Source organism: Xiphophorus hellerii, chromosome 5 (genome assembly GCF_003331165.1).
Source record: "Xiphophorus hellerii strain 12219 chromosome 5, Xiphophorus_hellerii-4.1, whole genome shotgun sequence".
Taxonomy (NCBI): Eukaryota; Metazoa; Chordata; class Actinopteri; order Cyprinodontiformes; family Poeciliidae; genus Xiphophorus; species Xiphophorus hellerii.
This window is the reverse complement of record NC_045676.1, coordinates 29,004,669-29,026,142: the sequence shown is the minus strand read 5'-3', so window position 1 is coordinate 29,026,142 and position 21,474 is coordinate 29,004,669. Positions and strand designations below refer to the sequence as shown.

At 40.8% G+C, this 21,474-nt stretch overlaps 1 long non-coding RNA gene across 1 annotated transcript; it reads left to right on the top strand.

The window, feature by feature from the left end:
- Positions 1-1,284: 1,284 nt before the first annotated feature.
- LOC116720623 (uncharacterized) lies at positions 1,285-21,059 on the top strand. Its single transcript, XR_004339430.1, has 3 exons — positions 1,285-1,314; positions 3,260-3,266; positions 20,916-21,059. It is a non-coding gene; the product is annotated as an uncharacterized LOC116720623 (long non-coding RNA).
- The last annotated feature ends 415 nt before the right edge of the window (positions 21,060-21,474 follow it).

Sequence of the window (21,474 nt, the reverse complement as noted above, 5' to 3'; positions counted from 1 at the left end):
TGAAAATATATTTAAGAATATTTTTTTATTCGCCACTGTTAAAGTTGTGAATACTCAAACTCAAGTTTTAATCTCTCTTCCTTGTTTATAAACTAGGATGTTTTCATACTAGTTTACAAACTGTCTGGTGTTTAATTAGTTAAATTTAACTGGTTCTTCTCCCATCACTCCTTAGTGAGGTCCATTTGTGTAAATGTGAATACAGCACCAGGGTGTGGATCAAAGCAGCCTTACCAAAACCGTTTGGAAGAGGTGGTCTTGGATTGGTTTCAAACGAACTCGAGTCGTTCGTTTATGGTGCAAATGAGAGGGTGTGGCATTTGCTGTGAATGTACAGTCATGGTACAGTCACCACGTCTGTACCAATCTGTCGTGGTGAAGCGAGAGCTGAATCAATAGGCGAAACTCTCAGTTTTTCAGTCGATTATGTTCCTACCCTCATTAATGGTCTTTAGCTTTGGGTTATGACCAAAAGAACAAGATTGTGGGTGCCCTCAGAGTGTCTAGGGCAGGGATGAGCAATCCTGGTCCTCGAGGGCCGGTGTCCTGCAACTTTTATATGTCTCTATGTTCCAAAACACTTGAATCCACCTCCTAACTGCAGTCAAGTTCTCCAGAGTCCTGCTAATGACCTCATTATTTGACTCAGGTGTGTTGAAGTAGAGATACATCTAAAAGTTGCAGGAGACCGGCCCCCGAGGCCTGGAGTTGCCCACCCCTGGTCTAGGGCCTTAGAGATAGGGTGAAAAGCTTGATCATCCAGGAGGGTCTCAGAATAGAGTTGCTGCTCCTCCACATCGAGACCAGCCAGTTGAAGGGGCTCGGGTATCTAGACGGGATGCCTACTAGACCTCTGGTGAGATGTTCTGGGCACATCTCACCAGGAAGAGACCTAGAGGAAAACTCAGGACACGGTGGAGGGTCTATGTTTCTTGGCTACCCTTGGAACATCTTGGGATTCTCTTGGAAGAGCTGACCCAAGTGGCTGGAGCGAGGGAGAGGATGTCTGGTCTTCTCTGCTAAGACTGGTGCCTCCACAACTCGATGCCCGCATTGCCTTGAGTCTCTCATGCATGTTTGAGAAATTCTTTAATCTCCCGTGGCAACCATTCAGCTATGCTAAATGCCTGAATGGGTCTAGCTATGCCTTTGACACAAAGCACCTCCTCTGAGCTGCAGTTTCTGCCTCACAGAGCAGCCTTCCCCACTCAGCACCTTCAGACTAGCCAGCACCAATTAGCAAACATCTGGCGGAACTGCACATCTCTTGAGCTCATTATAGGAGCTACTTCTCAGTGAAGCACTGGTAAAAATGTTGCTAAAGGGTTAATAGAGGAGTAATCTTGTGATGACTTTCTGCAGGCAGAGTTTCAGAAAGTACAGTTTTTAAAGAGATAGAGGCCCAATTTCAAGGCAATAAGTTATGAAATCAGACTTCTTTTAACTCATATTTTATATATATATATAAAAAACACATAAGTACTGAAGGTAACATAGTTACTTGATTGTGCTATAAGATGACACTACGTGCCTGGAAAACACAATACTGTCCCTGGACAGAATTGAAGAGCAACTTAGCACAAGCCCACAGCGAGTTTTAATTGTGACTTGAATAATTAATTGAGATACGTATAAGAGTTGATAATGAATTCCTATTCTGATTTTTCTGGAAGGGAGACATATTTTTCAAAGCACAAATGGAATCCAAACGAGACACACCTGCAGTCATCGTGTTCAGAAGTCAACCTGGAGACTTTACCGTACGCTACCTTGGATTGTTCAAATCCTCTTGGGCATTGTAATCCACAGTACTGTGTGTGTTTACATGTTTGGGTTTATATCGGCGGGTACATGTATGTTTGTGCGTGAGAGTCGGTGTGTGTATAGTCCCTCGGTGGCTGTACAGACGCCTGTTCTGGCGATAGCATTGTTTCCGTGTCCAAAGACCTGCTGGCTGCCCTATTTCACCACGTCTTTATCATGCTAATACGGCGAGCGCAGGAACGAGGGAGGAGGAGGAAGGGAGCGGCGGCGTTAGTTTAACAAACAGAGAAGGGGTAATCTTTTCCCCTCCTCTCTCCATCCTCGTCTCTGTCTTCTCACTACCTCTCCATCCCCTTCCACTTCCTTTTCTTCTCTTCCCCCGCACCCTCTTCATCTGCCTCTTTCTTATCTCCCCCCCCACCCCCCTTACTTCTTTGATAATCCCTCAGAACATTGTCTCCATAATTACACACAACAATGATTCCCATCCTTGCAAGAGAAATGTGCACTGTGCTTGGAGAATATTTCAAAGATGAAGACCGGTCTATGAATTAATAACTTGGGTTTTTCATATTGGGCTGCTACGATTTCCGTGTGTGTGAGTGTGTGTTTGAAGGGGTGGGGTGGGGGGCTGGGGGTGGTGCACAGAGCCCAGTGTTGTTTTAACATGACTGTTACATTATGCATGCTGACAGCCCTGCCTGTCCCCATTACAGGCCCATCTTGTTTCCCCATTATATCTGCTTTCTCTGTTAATAGAGCTCTTTGTGTGGCACTTCCCTTTATACTGGGGGTCGGTGGTGGTGTGCGTAGGCGTGTGTGTGTGGGGTGTTACAACAAAAAGGTCAGTGCCGAAACAACCTGCCACACTGCTGTGGCTCACGCTAGAGCCCAAAATGACAAGGACTGCACAAGTTCTCTCATTACCACGCTACTTTTTGGATGTGGAATGTTTTTGGAAGTTTGTTTCTTCTTTTTTGTTGTTGTGCCATTTTCAAATTTTGCATTTCTTTCCTTTTGACCCTCAAACTCCAGCTTGGCTAATGGATGTTTTGATCTTGCTTTCCTTTCTAATAAGAGTGGGGTGGTACAAGAGTGTCTTGTCCAGCTTGACAAGAAAATAGCTGCATTTTCATTTACTGTGGAATTGTGCAAACTGAAATTACAAAAAACTAATTTGGAAACATGCCAATTTTGGCAAAATTTTTTTTTAAATATAATCACGTTTTTCGATCAAAACGTTGTGCTGGTAGAATGAGGTAGTTTTTTCTTAAAAAAATTAAAAAGGTGTATTTTGCCAAACTGCAATGGGAAACAGCTGAATGTTACTACTGGCGAAAAAGACAAAGAAGACAACAGGAAGTGCTATGCGTGGCAAGTTTTGTTTAGCAAATTATTGTGTGAACAAACTTATTTACATGTAATTTTCAACTTTTCCTCTTTAATGGAAACACTGCAATTGCAAAATTGTGTTTTTCCAACATTAGCGGAAAAGCAGCAACGTTTTGTGCACATTTGAAATGGAAACACATCTCGCGACACAGTAGCTGCCTTTCCATTAATCATGAAATTACAAAAACAAACTTGCTTAACACCCAAAAAACATGTTTTTCAACAATGAAAATTAGGGGAGTTTTTTTTTTTACTGACATATATGTATATCGCAAAACTGTAACGGAGACACTTATTTGCATCACACAAGTCATGTGATCAACAACCGGAAGTTACTACTGACAAAAAAAAATCAAAGAAGACTACAAGAAGTAGTTGAAGGACGATGGTTTGCTTTTGTTTCTTCAGACAATGTGCAGCTGACTCCACCAGAGCTCTCACAGTGTGACTCCTCTCATAAAAAGCATTATGGGATACAGAAAAAAGGTGGATATAAACTAATTTAGCATGCTAAATGGGAGGACATCCGATATATGCTAATAGTATATTTTACAACACACAACCTGGCAATAGGTACTTTTAATCAATTTATTCATACCACATGAAAACTAATCCACAGTGGGTCAGATTGATAGCTGATGAGGCTATTTTTGAATTTTTGGAGAATTAATCTTGACAAGATTAAAGCAAACATAGCTGAAAAAATGATCAAAGAGCTTTTTTTTTTTAAACAACCCAACAAAACTATTATATATTTTTTCTTCCTTTCTCTTTAAAGTGAGTGCCCTCTACTCTGTTTACTACCAGAATGACATTGCTTTCATAATCACTGTATGACAAAAAGAACAGAAGAACAGATTTCATTTGCTCCAGAGATGTAAACATGTGTGATGTGAATATGACAAATCCTCACCAAATCTACCAGATTATTGCTGTGGGAAACATTTTTTCAGTACTTCCAGCTTTATCTCCATTACCACAACTGAATGACATGGAATACTCAACAAAAATATTGAGACCTGCTATGTTTTGTTATGCTTTCCTCACAATGATTGATATTAATGCTTATATGTGGTCTGATGAGCTGAAGAACTCAAGGACAAGGGAAAATTGAGGAAGAGGAACTAGATTTTTCCCCCCCCACAAATTATTTGTCTCATTTGACGCCGTCACAAGTTGTAAGAAATATAAAAAACATAAATTTTTGCCGCTTTAATTCCACTTTTTTTTTTGCGTCCCACAACTCATTTTTTCTTCTTTTTTTTTACACATCTTTAATGAACATAGGAATACAATCTGTGAAAGAAAGATGTGACAGAAACATTTTATCAGTCATTCACTTACATTGCAAAGCCAAACACTGGCAACCTCTCAAGGCTGCCAGTACAGGTCATTGGTCATCAGCGAGAATCTGACCAGGTAGTTCAGTTCTGAATGACGTAAAAAGCACCTACATGAATCTTTTCTCTTAGCACCAGTAATTCTGTTTCTTATTTTTTTTCTTATTATCCTCGTTTAGATTTTCTATCCACATCCTGTCACAGGAAGAGAAATGCATCACATGCGGCAGCGTGTCTCAGAGGGGGAGAGGCTGCATTTGCATCAGATCCTTCAAGCGGTTTAACAAAGCTACGACTTAGAAATCCTCCGTCATCACAATCGCTGCAGAATGACTTCATTATAATAAGAGTATGTCATTACGCTCCCGTCTTCCTGTCTTTCATTTCCCCTTTTCCCTGGTACCTTTTTGACCTCCACCACCCCGTCTTCCTCCTTCCACCCTTTCTGTCTCTCTCTCTCTCTCATCTGTGTCCACTCTGCCAGTGATCCGTGGATGGTAATGGCCATTCCTGCTGCTCCCACAGCACAGTCCATTACTACTAGAACACCCAGAGAGAAGGGGAAGAAAGCTAGACAAACAAAGAAAGCAGAAGACAGACGCACACAAAAAGAGAGAGAGAGAGAAAACGTTGGTTTTCGAAAAAAGTTGAAACTGTGAAAATGACGGTGGAAGCATAGCGGAGTGTGAAACTTGGGGTGTGCGTGTGGGCGTGCGTGTGTGAGGGCACAGAAGATTTCATGGTGCAGCTTAGCGAGGGCCAGGTAAGATATCTTGTTTCCTGTGACCTGCTCGTCTCGGGGTTTCCCACACTCATCACTTAACTCTATCGCAAAACACAAAACACAGAGATACGCCCGCCTCCCGCCGCCAGCACCGACACGGACACCTTCGCCGTTACGTCGCGTGGCCTACGGTCTCCCAAAGCCTCCTCGTGCATATTCTCACCACAGTATACCCGCAAGGTTTATAGTGTTATTTTGTTGTCCCATTTTGTTAAAATCAGCAATTTTAAGAGTGGCTTTGCCAATTTTTGACAGTTAAATATTGTTTAGTTTTTATTAGTTGTAGTTTCTTTTTTTATACGTTGGTAAATTTTTTGGGGAAGAATTCAAAAAGTCAAACTGTTAAGATTTTGTACACATTGACTGGGTATCAAATACTCAACAGAAGATAGCATTTTCCAAAAACATATTCAATCGCTGTTGAACAACCAAACAGTTCTGGCGTTTCCTCCAAACTTTTGTTGTCGTCATTTTGTGGACTACCGTACGCGGCGCCAGGATAAGTACAGAGTACAGCAATTTGCTAACTTGGTAAAAACCAGACCGCTGTTCTACATTATTTGCTTCGTTCCGAGGGTCTGGGCTTTCAGACATTGAGACACGATTACTTCCTGGAGGTGTAGACTCTGTTTAAGTTTGACTTTTTTCTTTTTTTTGAAAACGTTTGCCTGTGACGTATGCAGTGCGCCAGTGCGACAGCTTACCAGATATGTTTTGCGCGTAAACAACCGACCTCCACTGCGAAAAGAGAAGTGCTGATCCGAATGAAGAGGCTCTTAATATTAATTCAATATTTAAAAGCGTTGCCATCACAGACTGAACGTACTATTAGTACATTTTAGTTTTACACAGAATATAGCTCTAGTTAGGATAGTTTTTTTTCCCCGTTTCCATATTTATTTATTTCAGTTAACAAAAATGTTTTCTCCATGTCAGTTTCGGTTCGTTTCAGTTAACTCTAGTAACCTTGATTCTCACTTTCAGTGTGTGTGCATTCGTGTAATGCCATATTCATGCCGTGGCAGAAACTCGAGGGATGTGTGTGTTTCAAAGTAACTCACCGTGGGTTATGATAACAACCGTTTCTCCTGTCAACAGCCTATAATGTCAGATTTACAGGGTTGCCCCCGACAACCAGCCGGGCCGGCGTGGCTGAGTGATTCAGCAGCATCTGTCAGACCCGGAGTGGCCATCTATCACACACACGCATCTGCATCAGAACAACTTATTTGTGTTCCTTGCACAAATTTTTATGATAACAAGGGTTTGATGTCGGTGTAAATTAGCCTGGCACCCTGAGTGAAACCATTCTGGGATTATAATAATCTGTCTTTTGTTCGAAACACTTAAAAAATATAAATCAATGACTGTTAGAAATGACCCGTTTCTCAACACTGCCTGAGGTAGTTTTTTTTTTTGTTGTTTTTTGTTGTTTGTTTGTTATAAAACACACTTTTAATTTGCAATGGTGGAAGTTTTATGTACAGAAATGAAAGAATGAAGATAACTTTTACCCTGGATCAGATTTCATCAAACGTGTGAATATATTTAATCATTTCTTTTTACAACTGATGCAATAGTATTGGAAAAACATGTGACATTTGAATGTTTTTGTCTTTTCTGCCATATGAGACGATTTCCTTCAAAATAGTCGTTTTGAAAAAAACTGTTTATTAACCTTGTTTGATATTTTACTTACCCCATTTACTGTTTTTTGGTTGTTTTTTTTTTTACCAAAAAGACAACAAAGACGGAAGCAGTTGTTCAGTTGTTAATACATTTACAGCCTACTGTAAATTATTAGCTGATTCAGCAAAATGTTGCTCCTCCTTTATGTCCAAATCTGCCTCTTTTACCACTATGACTGCTTGAAAGAGATCACACAAAACTGTTGAAAAAAAAAAAAAAAAATCAAATAACACATTACACATGCGCTTAGAGTAAATCTACACATTTACTCATATACGTGTGTTTATGAAAATTACACTCAGAAAACAGTGTTGAATTCTCAAAGACCAGTGCTGTTTGTAACAGAAAAATTTGATCGTGAACAATTTTAAGAAGCAGACCGTTAGGACCCTTTTTTCATTTATTTATTGGAAATAAGATTTGAGCAAAGTGGAGAAAACATAACGTAGCGTGAATATACAGTACAGACCAAAAGTTTGGACACACTTTCTCATTGAATTCAATGAGAAAGTGTGTCCAAACTTTTGGTCTGTACTGTATATGTCACAATTTATTACGTATTTGAATAAGTTCCACATTATTTATCTATTTAAAGACACTAGCGATACCCAAAGCTCCTCTCGCTCTGATGAGATGTTTAATCTGGAGGAAACATTTTCCTCTGTCTCTTGGATCATTGCTGTGCTGAAGAGAAAATTGTATCCAGATGCAAAAGCTTAAAAAAAAAAAAACTAGAATAAAAAAAAAAAAAAATAGGCTACATGACTCCTGATTCTTGGTCTCTTTCTTGGACAGCGCTTTGTACATTATTTCACTTTTATGATCAAATACCTTTTGAAGTACAATGTATTAATTATACCTCAACTGTCACTTCCATAGTGCGTGTCACATTAGAAAATATTTTTTTATTTTTTTGGGGCTGTAATGTAAATTTGGGCTTAAAGCTACATTCTGAAATATTTGTAAAAAGGTTTTGTACGAAAACAATCTGGGTACCAACCCTGAACCTGAGCCTGCTGCCCTGAACAGTTTAGATTATTCCCTGCATCAGAACAACTTATTACCATTGTTTACTAGGGGATATAGTTTGACATAGGTGTTAGCAATTTAGAAATGAGCAATTTAAACTTTTTTTTCTTAACCATTTTTGAGGAGGAAAATGACATAAGTGCCTTTAGTAGGACACACCTTTAGAAGGTTTTCACACCATTTGAACTTGTTCACAAATTAGTTTTTAGCTACAGATTCCAACTGTAGCTAGTTTATAGGTCAACTGGTCAACGTTTTGACTTTTTACTTTGACTTTTTAGTCGCAGTGGGGTGACAAAATAGTTTTTTTTCTCCAGATGAAAAATAAGGAACTGGGTGAGGAATGTCAAATAGTTTGAAATGCATAAACATGTAAGTATTTTAACCTAAGTACTGCAAAAGACTACCTGAGTAATATGGTAATCAGTTCATAAGTTTAGTTTAACATTTTCCAACATACACAATTGTGCTGAACATAAAGATAATAATCTGACTCCTACATGCAGCTGCCTAAGACAAACCTGATTATCAATACCAGCCAGTGTTTGGAAAATAAAAAGTCAGACTAGACTTCGAGCGCGTTTTCAGTCCATGGTGAGGAATATTTAATATAGTATTTTAAAAAAAATTTCTTTCCTGTAAAGACTTTTATGTCAGACATCCTCATTACAATCTGCAACTTGAGACGTTTGTGGCTACAGGTAACTCACTGCTGACATACTCTTGCTAGCTAGCTAGCATCTATCATGGGTAAACATGCAGAAACTCTGAGCCACGTTTTAGGGTCCAGTATAGTCAGAATGGTGTGCAGTCTAACAGTTTTGCCTTAAGGCCAAAATGTTTAACTTTGGATTCATCTGACAAGAACACCTTCCATATTTCATGTGTCCCTACCTGGCTGTGTTACTTCTATTACTCTGACATTACATCACACAGCTTGATTATTTCACTGCTTAGGGCTGTTGGTTTAAGCTGTAGATATTTTTTATGGGTATCAGGGTAAATGGGGTTGAATTCCTCTGCAAGGACAAACTGTAATGTTGAGCGATGCAACAACATTACAGTTTTGTATTTTAGTTTTGTATTTATGAGCTTTTAGTGTTAGTATTCCTGTACAACATTATGAAGTTTGTGGTTTAGTTACAATGTGACAAAATGTGAAAGAGTTCATGACTCCTGACTTTTTTTTCTTTTTTTCTTTTTTTTTTTGCAAGGCACGTTAGTTAAATAACTGAAATTTTGTTTGCCACATAAATTGTACCAATTCTTACCTACTTTAAACTGAGATTAAATCTAATTAGGTGATCTCTGTTGTGCTGGATTTTATTTCTGATTCTTTCTTTCAAATAACCTTTAAAACCATCCACCTCTTCCATTTGTACACAACTTTGAGCACATTGAAGCAACTTGGTTGATTTGCTGGCCTGATAAAATCCAACCATTTAGAACAACCGCTTGTTCTAAACCTCACTTCGCCCAGAGGGCCTGGGCTCTTGGCTATTGAGAAACAATTGCTTGCTGGGGGCGTGGCCTCTGTTTTGAAGTTTACCCAATCGCTAATATTTGTCCGTGACGTTGCCAGTTTCCTGTGTCATAAACAACCGTCCTCCACAAGAGATGTGTGAAGAACAAACGAGGCGGCTGTTGATGTTAATTCAATATTTGAAGGCGTGACCAACACAGACTGAACAGCTTCGTTCACTTCCTTCGCCAGCATGGCTAAAAGCACCGACAGACTACAATTCTACAACGGCGCAGAAAATCAAATCAAAGTTGTGTCATCGTTCACAACGTCTGTTCTGTTTACTGACTCGTTTGAATGAAAGCCTGCCGGACTGATCCTAGTGAATTGGAACAAGAGTCCAAACTGAGTGAGATTCAGTACACCGATTTGCATTAAAGGGGCAGTACTATGTAAAATTAACTTTTTTGAGCTTTGCATCATGTTATAATGTTATTCCTTCATCAAAAACATACCTGGAGTGTTGCCTTGATTTGTTCAAGCGATATTTTGATGACTTCCTGAAGGCAGAGTTTCAGATACATCAGGAGTTTATAGAGCGACTTGGCCCCAATTTCATGACATTAGATCAGGAAGTCGAATTTCGTTTTAGTAATATTTTATATGTACAGCACTTTTCTAACAACTGAAGTTAACATTGTTACTTGATTGTACTATAAATAATAGTGTGTGCCAGGAAAACACTTAATAGTGTGTCCTGTTTGCTTTAAAATGTGGAAAAGAAGCAGTAAAAATGTAACATTTGAATCAAGGTTTTAAATCTTAACTAATTCAAAATCCTACCGAATCGAGCTCAAAGAGCAAATAAGACTCTCCAAAAAAAACAAACCTTCATCAGCTTTGGGTAAAGTTTGGTTTTTAATATCATTATGCAAGTATTTTGTGTGTGTGCGGGCGTGTGTAGGGGTGTGTATCATAGGGCCTTTTTCATTCCAGAAGTAAAGTTTCCCCTTAACTCTTTAACTCTTACATGTTAAATACTTCAAAAATGTAATCTGTGGAAACGGTGAAGGTTCTGCTTTTCTTCTCAGAGTAATGTGATCAAAGCCGTGTTTGGGCTGCTTTAAATGAGCCACGCTGGCAGGCATTTTCCTCTTGATGTGAAACCTTACGGATAAATCAAAGGATGCAATTGAGTACAGCATTCGCATTCTGACTGTTTAGCTCTTATCACGCCAGATCTGATGCTGATAGACTATTTTAATTCTTATCATAATAGACTATTTCATGCACCAATGCCTTTTTACTCCCATTCAGCTGTGATGAGGTATAATTGGTTCGTTATGCACATATTCTCAGATTGCCTATCAGTACGGCGGACAGAATTTTATTGTGTTTCCTCTTGTTGCCTTTCTCTTTTCTTTTGTGCTCGCTCTCATGTCGGAACGGCAGCGCCGGCCCACTTCTGCGGCGCCACGTCTTCGAACGCACTCGTTCCTGCCCACGGACACAGACGGGCGCACGTACGGCGAAGGTTAATAGTCGCTGCAGCGGCGACAATCACCGATAATTGTTCACTGGAGCGCAACAGCTGTCTCCTCTAATCTTAGACTAAAAGTCAGCACATGCTCACTTGCAGGGAGACGATGTCTTTTTGGCTTTCTGTTGATGAGTCTGTCAGCCAGTAATTGCTCGCTCGGTGCTTAAGGTGCATAGAAATTACCGAAAGGCTTAAAGATCCAAACAGAGTTAAGAGAACTCAGGCTGCTCCTCACCTCATTTTTAAAATGCGTTTCGATTTTCTACTTGGGCAAAACGATACCTGACGACGACTGGAGATGAGTAACTTCATAGACCAAATTTGGCAAGAACTGCCTCAGAACCAGAACTGTCCGGGTCAAAAAATTCATTGGCTTGGTTTTACTGTTACAGCATTGATGTTTTAAAACCTTGTCTCGTTATTCCCTTCTTCATATCTTGCGTTGATGAACTTGTCTGTCACTTAAAGCGGCGTTTTAATGTGAACGAGCCATTTATCAAAGCTGACAACAAATCGTGCCAAGCTGATTTGATTTCATTGGGCTGCGTCGATTTTGATAAAGTAAAGCCTGTTTCATCCTACATTGTAATTGCTCTGTTTAAGTTAAAGAGAAATTTCTCTTTAACTAATAAAAAGACAAAATAGAGATCGATCAAGGAGGCTGCTAAAAACTTAATGGCAACATTGAAACGAGTCTCTGCTAAGCTGCACCATAGCAGAGAGCAGTGCATACATGAGGGTGTCTGACAGCGGTAGGACCCTCCTTCTGGCTCTGATTGGTTGTTTCCAGTTAGCATTAGGAAAAGGCAGAGGACCTTGTTTATTTATTTATTTAATTTATTTTTTGACAGATTTAATGTCTCACTATAATGTCATGACAGTGTGAATTTCAGGAAATATGTAACATGTATATATATTTTTAATAAGTTACATAACCCATCTTTAATGTGTATGGCAAGTTTATTTAGCTTTATACTCTTACCGTTATTTACTAACCTGATCACATGTTCACGAAGCACTTCGTACCGATACCTGGATCAAACAGCCACAAAAAATATCTTGTTCCTTAAAAAAACAAAACTTTTTTAATAGAAAGTTGACTGCATCTCCTAAGATGTATTTAAAAGAAAAAAAAATCAATCGCAGGGGAATTATTCTCATCATTTCACACATGCTATCCCCCTTTGGATGCATAGCCGCCATGTCACTAAACATCAGGCGCCGTCAAACTGCGCCTGGGCCGCGGCTGAGGAACAATCATAACTCACAGCGAACCACGAGCCCTAGCGTCGGCCCGCCTGTGTGAGTGGGATATGTCAAAATGTGTTATGTTAGTCACTGCCCTTCTGACAGCTCATGTCAATAGGTGGGTGATACAGCTGTCATCATATTGTGGTGTGAATGAGCCTTGGCTCTGCCGCGCGAGCGTGCGCGAGAGCAGGAGTGTGTTTGTGTCTGCGGTCCCAGACGGAAGCCCAGAGGACAGATGGTGAGTTCAGACGCAGACTGACACACCGTAACCAAGCGATTACACACTCAATGACTTCCTCCTCCCCCCGACGCGAGGGGAGGAACGGGGAGAAGGCAGAGGAAGACGAGGGGGGGAAAACAGACACGAGGATGAGTTATATGGGGTTGGAGATCAACGCAAAGAAAGAGCGGGACATCTGTGGAGGAGAGGAGAGTTAGGGAGAGTGGAAGTGATAGTAGCTGCGTTTCCATTACAAATGTGCGCAAATATTTGTCGCCACTCGGGTAACGTTGACAATACCCAATTTCGCAATTAAATAAATGAAATGTAAATCACACGTGAATAAGCTTGTTCACACGGTAAGTCATTACAAATCATGCCAGTGACCGTTGTAAACAATTACATGAGATGTTTTCATAATTCAATTCTAAGTTTGTTCATGTGATAACTGATTAAAAAAACACGCCATCATCCTCCTATCACTTCCTGTCATCTTCTTTGTCTTTTCCGCCAGTAGTAACATCTAGCCTTTGACGTTAATGAAGACAATAAATACATCAATAGCCTCAATAGCCAGAGGCTCAAGTGTCAGAGATGCTTTTTGACTCGTGATCAACAGCAGTTTTGTGAAATACATCTATTTACATACGGCTGGAAAAACCACCTCATGCTAGCACAAAAACTTTTTACCGAAAAACGTGAGTTTGTCCATTAAGCAAATTTATTTTCATCCTTTCAATTTGCGCAACTGTGCAGTCAATGGAAAAACGCAGCTACTGAAAGACTGGAACTGGAAGAAGGAGGTTTGAAGAAGAGACGGTGAAAGAGAGAGGGAGATTGAATGATGAATGAAAGGCAAGAAAGGTCTTCAGGGAGAAGGCATTACATGATAGCCAATTAGAGAGAAGGATGTTGGAAAATCCCCAGATGAAAGTGATACGTGATTGGTTCAGGGTTTATTATGCTCGCTGAACTATCATCTCCTCTTTAACACACTCAGATGCACACACACGAAAACTCATAAACAGCCACAGATTAGATTTGGTATTCCTGAGCTGCTGCTGCTGTTGTTGCTGTTGTGATTGGCTCGTGATGCCGCGACGCCGCCTTCATTAAAGACATGATTTCCTGTAATGTCGCATGCTTGATGAAACGAGAGCAGTCGAGGGAAAAGAAACCTCGTTTTTGGAGGAGAGAGAGAAAAAAAAGTGGCCCTCAAGTAGCGCTGTTTACAGCAATCAGCCCTCTAGAAGCCAACTCCTTCCCCCCCTCACCCCGACTCACACACACGAAACTCTCGCCGTCACCGCCGCCCAGGACTAGCCCGGCCCAGGTCAGGTCAGACGGGATCATGGGAATCTGTTCCTGCGGCCCTTCTCACCTTTTTCATCTCAGAGCGTCTCAAAAACATCCCAGACACGGGGGTCCTCTGTTCTCCTTTTCCTCCTCACTGTCAACGCTCGCTGACATATACACTTCATGTGTTTTTTTCTCCAGAGAGTCCCAGTGGATTGGCCCCCATACAGCGTAATGAATGGACCTTCCGGTTTTTACACTGTTACAGCAATCAGTCACCTGTTGTTCTCCCGAAATAAAACTCTTCAACGTCGCAACGCACTCTTCTGCTTTTTAACTGGACTGGCGTTAACACTTGTGCGTAAGATGAGACAAAAAGCGGTGTTAATCTGGTGAAGGGAAAAAAAAAAAAAAAGCCGACCAAAAAGACCCAGTTTCTGGAGAATTATGAGGAAAACTAATTGTTGCCGACACTTGAGCCTCTTTGAAGATTTTCGTAGCGTTTTGTGTGATAGACCAGCACAGAGAAGTTCTGGATTACGAATGGGAAGGAAAATCAGGCACTGCGTTTTGGTTGTTTTATACGGAAGAGGATAGTTAAAGGAAGAGAATTGAAAAGGTTGAACTCAAACCTTTTCCCCCAAATTCTGATTTCAGATTTCTTACTTTAATCTCAGTTTTGTCTTTTTTTTCTCAGAATTCTGACTCCAATTTTCTGAGATCAAAGTCATAATTGTTTTCCTGTTTCAGTATCTCTAATCCTCTTCCATAATTTGACATTTCAGAAAAGTCTACCATGTACTTATTACCCGAGTCTGTGTATCACCATAGCAATGATGCTATGGTGATGTCAACTTACAGATTTTTTTTTTTCTGGCATCCTTTTTTATCACAATTACATGTTTGATACGGTCGTACTAGATAACCCGAGTAAATAAAAGCTGCAGTTTTATTGATCAAGAGAAAACATTTTCCAAGCTGACCCGGCCCTGGGGCAAAACCTTTGCGTTCCATTAGTAGCTACAAACCAGACCTGATTACAATAACGGAGTTATCGAGTCAATAAATCACTTAAATAGAACCGGCCTGACAACACGAAGTAGCCCAAAAGACTTCAACCAACAGAGCACCATGCAACAAAATAACAAAATTCAAGTGAAAAAAGTCTAGGGCCTACCAAAATTACTTTTTTTTCCCCCAAAGAACCATAAACCAATAAGTTATAATCAGCATTTCCATTGACCATACATTATTGCACTATCTGACATTTCAAAAATACATTTGCTAAACATGAGGTGGTTTTTCGACTGCATCAGAATCGATCTATTCCGCAAATCTGCAATAGAAATACTTTTTTCACATCACAAGAGACTCTAGATCAACAACTGAACGTTGCCACTGGCACAAGCCACGAAGAAGATATAGGAAAAATTTGGACTCGGCGGCATGATGTTTTAACGACTTATCACGTGAACAAACGTATTCACATGTAATTTTAATTGCGTTTTCTTACTTAATGAAAACACCACAATTGTGAAATTGTGTGTTTTTTTTCAACATCAATATGAATATTGACAAAGTTTTGTGCACATTTGTAGTGGAAACGCAGCGAGTATCTTCTGACTTATTGATTTAAGGATAATGGCTAAATGCTAACCATAAACGAAAACAACAAGTTTTCGTTTAAGGTTAGCAAAGTTTGTAATGTAAACACTCCCCGTATTAGTATATATAGATATATATATTAGTATTAATATGTACTATATATTAGTCTAGATTTTATTCAGAAACAATAACACGAACATCCTACATTTGTGGTTTGTTTAAACCTCTCTCCTCCGCCAATCCCTCTCTTTCCTCTTCCTCCTGACGCGTTATCTCCTCTTCCCGCCGCAGCTGAAATGGTTTGCTGATGTTTAATAGATTTAGCCACTATACTGTCGGAGAGACAATGAGAGAACCATCAATTTATCTGCCGTTTAACTGTCCCAATCTAACCTCCGTAAACTCACCAGGTGAAACTCATTTCTGTGTTTCCTTGCCAATCTGAAAAGCTATCATCTCGCTAATCTTGGGCTTTCAATTCGCCGGGGGGACGGGGGCGGGGGGAGTCGGACCAATCCCCGGATCTCGGAGATGATCTGTTAGCTCGGCGTAAATGTTTATAACACGCGGCAATCTCTTGGGTTCACGCATACACACACACACACACCCGCACACACCCCTGCACACACGCATGCTGGACTATTTTTTTTTTTTTTAACTCATCTTGTGTCTTTCTCCCTTGCTCTCTCAGGGGCATTTATAGGGATGTGAAAGCTGTTATTGGGCAGGTCAGTGGAGTGGAACTGTCAGATAATAGGCTAGTTACCGTGGCAGCACATGAATGAGGGATGGAACGGAGGAGGGAGACAGAGGGAATAGAAACGCTCAACTCACTCCTTAATCAGAAGGTAAACTGGAAATCTGGGGAGTTTAGACTCCCCGCTGAAACAGGAACAGGAAGAAGAGGAGGAGGAGGAGGAGAGGGGCAGAAATGTGAAAGAGAGAGAGAGTCAGTGTGAGGATGACAAAGGGAGAGGGGGACAGTGGAAATGTGAATGGGTGTGGAGCAGAAACCGAGCCCATTACCATTCCCAGGGAGCCAGGTGTTTATTTCTCAATTTGTAAACGCTGGCTTCATTACCCAGAGTTCAACAGGAGCAGGACGGGCTGCGGCTGCATCAAGGTCACAATAATCACAAGCCGAATGGGAAGAAAAGCAGAAGTGGGAGCTCAAATTATGTAATGTATTGTGGCCGCTCTAGGCCCCACCGTCCCTGCCACCTCCTATCTGTCTCCGCTCTGTCCTCCTCGACCCTCACACCGCCGCTTCTCCTCTCTTCCTCTCACCGGGGGACAAAACCCAGCGCACCGCTTCATTCCCGATCTCTCATAGAGACGTTTTCTTGTAGAGAAATGTTTGTAGTTTGAAGTGTAAACCTCAACCCGTTCTGCTTCAGGCTGAGTACGGACATGTTTGATCCAGTCAGAGCGTTTGCATTTTACAGCCACTAAATCCAACCATCCAGCCTACTGTCATCCATCCAACCACACATCCAACGCTTGAATCCACTATCCTTTCAACCTATAAATCAACCAATCTATCATTCAGCCCATTGACATCCAACAAACCCACCATCCATCCATCCATCCATCCATCCATCCATCCATCCATCCAACCAACCAACCAACCAACCAACCAACCAACCAACCAACCAGCTACAAGTTTTTAGTGCAACTATCTTATTAAACTTGAAATGAGACCAAACTGCCTTACAAATAGCTTCACAGCAAACGAAGTTGTTTCAAGACAATAATTCCTTAAGTTCCAGTTCCTTTGCCATATTATTTCACTTATAACAAGACATTTTTCCCACACGTGCAATAATCTGCCAATGGATCTACTGTAGTACTTTTAAGTTAGTTTTGTATTATTGTAATTGTACTAAGATATTTGTACAAAAACTACACCAAAATACTTGGCAACAGTTTGTGTTTTTGCAGTGCAGTATGACCTTTTTATGCTTTCTGACCATGCATTTGATCTGTGTTGTAAAACTGCGTGCTGAAGTAGGTACACACGCATCAAAAAGCATGGATTTGGTTTGACTGCAACCGCCAGGTGTGAATTACAGCTTGGTATGTGAGGGCATCTGTATGCATATTGCTGAGTGTTTGGATTAAAAAAAAAAATAACACAACTCTATTTTATTTTTTTTTACTTTGATACACACACACACACACACCCACACACATGACTCCATGTGGTATTGTAATAATCACAGATTCTTTTGATGTCCCAGTCTTGAAATAAGGGCTCTCAACAAGGGCGTTCTTCAAACTGCTAATCTCTCAAAGGTAGTAAAAAGAAAATGAGGAGGAGGAATAAAGAAATGAGAATAAGCAACGTGGGGAAATGAAGAGAGAGAGAGAGAGAGAGAGAGAGAGAGAAAGAAGGAGAGGTGGATGGTGGACGACGAGATCAGTGAGAGTGGGCCGGACTTGTGGAGGGACGGAGGGCAGAAATAGGAAAATGAATGAAAGGAAACGCGATAAGAACTCTTGCTTTTGAACTTGGAAGAGTTTAATTTGAAATGTCAGGGCTCCCCTCCCTCCTCACCCCCATTCCCAGACTACCTCCTTCTTTTCCTCTCCCCCCATCCCTCCTTGCTGCACTCCATCTCCTCTGGAGTCCCTGTTGCACAGTAGTGTGGATTAAAATAATTAAACAGGCTCTGTTTTAATTAAGACAATAAAGCCGAGAGTCTCTAGGTGAGACCTGGAAGAGATTGTGAGGGAAAAGCAATAGAGTTGGAGGGGGGGATGATAAAGAAGTCTAACGCGAGAGGCGGGATGATAGGAGGTGCACAGGGAGATACCCTATCGTCATTGTTTATCTGTCTTGCCTCTTTCAAAACACAAATATTACAGATTGTTTTGCACTGGTCCCTAATTTGGACCCACGTCTGGATTTGTGTGAAAGTAAAATGTGTATATTTTGCAGTAAAAGCGGCTGCATTTTACCGTAGTAATGTAAGTAGTAAGTAATGTACAAGACATTACCTCATAATATTTTGACAATCGTCACTTTAACAGTTCAGAACTGTAAAAATGACTTAAAACATATTAGTTGAGTTGTGGCATGTATTTTCAATGTATTTTCTACCTTCATATAATGTTTTGGATTTAATTGTCTGTCTGTATTTTACAATTTTTTATCATAAATTTGACCAATTTTATTTATTTTTTTGACTGTGTGTGTGGGTGTGTGTGTGTGTGTGTAACAGAGGTATTTAAAGGCGGATTATTTTTCGGACGGCGGCTCTGTGAGCGTGAATGCGTAAACGCGCTCACGCCGCCTCTCCATCTGCCGTCGAAGGACGCGTGCTTTGGTTTCCCCATGCAGCGAGAATGTGCATGCGCATCTTTATTTTTGTCTCCCCGAGCCCCCGCTAATGAAATATTTATTTATTTCTCGGAGAGAGGAGGGGGTGCCAGGTGGCGGGGAAACCTAAATGAAATGTCATATCTCATCGTGTCTCCCCGTGCGGCGGGAGGACAGAAGTAATAGAAGAACAAAATTGCTACTGAATTATATACGTGGGATTCACAGAGGGAGTGAGAGGAGGTGAAGCCGGAGAGGAGCGGGTCATTTTTTTATTTATTTATTTCTTTTTGTGCATTTTGTTGGTTTTTTTGTTTGGTGTTGAACCTTCGACTCCGAACCCGGCCGCTCTCCTGCTGTTTCCCGTTACACCCGCACACGCAGACATGCCAACAGTGAGCTTCCACTGTGGTGTAACATCAGTGATCTTGACACACCAGAGAGACGAGCTACTGCTTATCAGGTGGTAGCTGTTATCATTGCACAAAGGACACACACACACGCACACCCACCCACACACACACACACTGTGCTCCGCCACCAACCTGCGGGAGATTAGAGCTTCTTAATCTTCTCTCCAGAGTTCCTGTGTGGCACAAACATGCGTGAGCTCACACTCAAATGCAATGTGTTGTTTCTTAATTGGAAACCCACGAGAGGTCATTATGGTGAGCAATGAAAGATTTGCTGGAACATAATTTTTTTGTTGTTGACAAACAGAAGAGGAGAACTCTTGCTCTGCGCACTCACAGCTACCTGGCAAAGGCCACATTCAAGGTTTACCTCTGCAGACTATCCGGTGCTGAAGAACCTAATCAGTCGTAAAACAGTCTTCACTGGAAAATGCTTAAAACAAATTAATTGTAATTATTATTCATCATTTTAAGATGATTTGATTTAATAATTTTCTTGAAAAAGTTTGTGTTGTACCTTGATACTGTGATTAGGAATGTTTACATCCCGATGCGCCATTTGCAATCTGCCTTGTAAAGACGCAGGGCTTTGCCCCCTTTAAGACTAAAGTTGCAAATATGCCTCAAACTGCTTCTAACCTTGATTCATCCTAATGCCAGCAGGTGCATGTTCTACAGATGCCAAGGATTGTATCAGAAGTACTTTGCTGCTAAATAGGTCAGAGTTTTGCCCCAATTATGCCCCCTTTGGATACTTGGCCTCCTTCATGAACATGTGCAGATAAATCCATAAAACAAACGTGTGTAATATGTTGCCATGTTCAAGTATGCAGTCGCTACTTCATTTAATATGTGTTTAACAGCAAGAACTTGACGAGAAAAAGCCCAGCAAATGGGCTTTCTCTCATGATGGACTGGCACACCAGTGATGGTGTAATGCAAGGCCACACCTGGAACCCACTGCCTTCCTGTTTGACACGATTGGAAACTCAAAAGAAATCAGTCAAGATACCAGGAAGAGAATTGTGCAGTTGCAAAAGTCTGGTTCATCCCTTGGAACAACTTTCTACTGCTTGAAGGTGGCGTGTTCATCAGTTCAAAGTATTTTATGCAAGTATAGACATGATGGGAATGTTCAATAATCGTACCAATCAGGAAGGAGAGCTTTCTGTGTCTCAGAGATGAACGTCACCCTCCCCCTCCCCCTCACAGGTTCTGTCTGGAAAAAATGGACCAGAACTCCAGCAAACTATTATGAGAAGCTTGTGGAAGGAAATCTAAAAGGGCTTGACCCAAAACATTTAATGTTTGATTTATTATTTGTTGCATTATTCTGGCAAAAAGAAATAATTTTTCTAACTGAAGTAAAGCAAGATAAGTTTGGTCCGATTTAACTTCAGACATTGAGTTGTAGGGCTTGTTTATGGTTTTTATTCAATATATGTCAGCTTCTGGTTTCAAACATATAAAACTGCTAAAAGTTATATTTTTGAACTTTACATCATGTTCTAATGTTATTCCCTCATCAAAAACATGCCCGGAGTGTTGCTTTGATTCTTTAATGCATGTCTGAGATATCCTTTGATCTCCATGGCATCCATTCAGCTGTACAAAACAGTTAGGTGGACCTAGCTCCGCCTTCGAGGCGCAGCTCCTCCTCAGAGCTGCAGTTTCCAAGCTTCTGAACTTCCGCCTCTTAGAACAGCCCTCCCCCGTGACTCCCTCACTCAGCTCCTTCAGACTAGCCAGAAGCAATTAGCCAACGCCTGGTGGAATGGTGCAATCGGTGAGCTCATACGATCTACTAGTAAAAATGTTGTTAAAGGGTTAACAGAGGAGTGATGTTGTGATGGCTTCCTGATGGTGTAGTTTCAGAAAGAGCGGGAGTTTTTAAAGAGACAGAGGCCCAATTTTGAAGCATAAAATTACAAAGTCAAATTTCTTTTAAGTCATATTTGATGTATACATTACTCAAGGTAACATAGTTACTTTATTATGCTAAAAACAAAAATGACACTTTGTTTCTTATGATGCTAGCAACTTATCTTTATAGAATGAGGGAAGTGACGTCTGTCACACAGATACTCACTCACATTTCCAGTTTACATTCCTGATGTGACCCAGCATGAAAGAATGCTTGTAGTTTATGAGAACATGACAATAAAGCTGCATAGCTTTGGTTGCTATCTCCATTCTGAAGATCCTCTTTTGGTGCTGCAGTGTCTCCTGTTTCTGATTATGAGCGCGTCCTCCTCTGAACCCGGGAACCTTTCTCGCGACCCTAAATGTCTGCACTGCAGGTGCAAAAACACAGCGATGAACAAACAAACAAGCTGTGAAAACAAACACCGGCTAATGAATGGACAG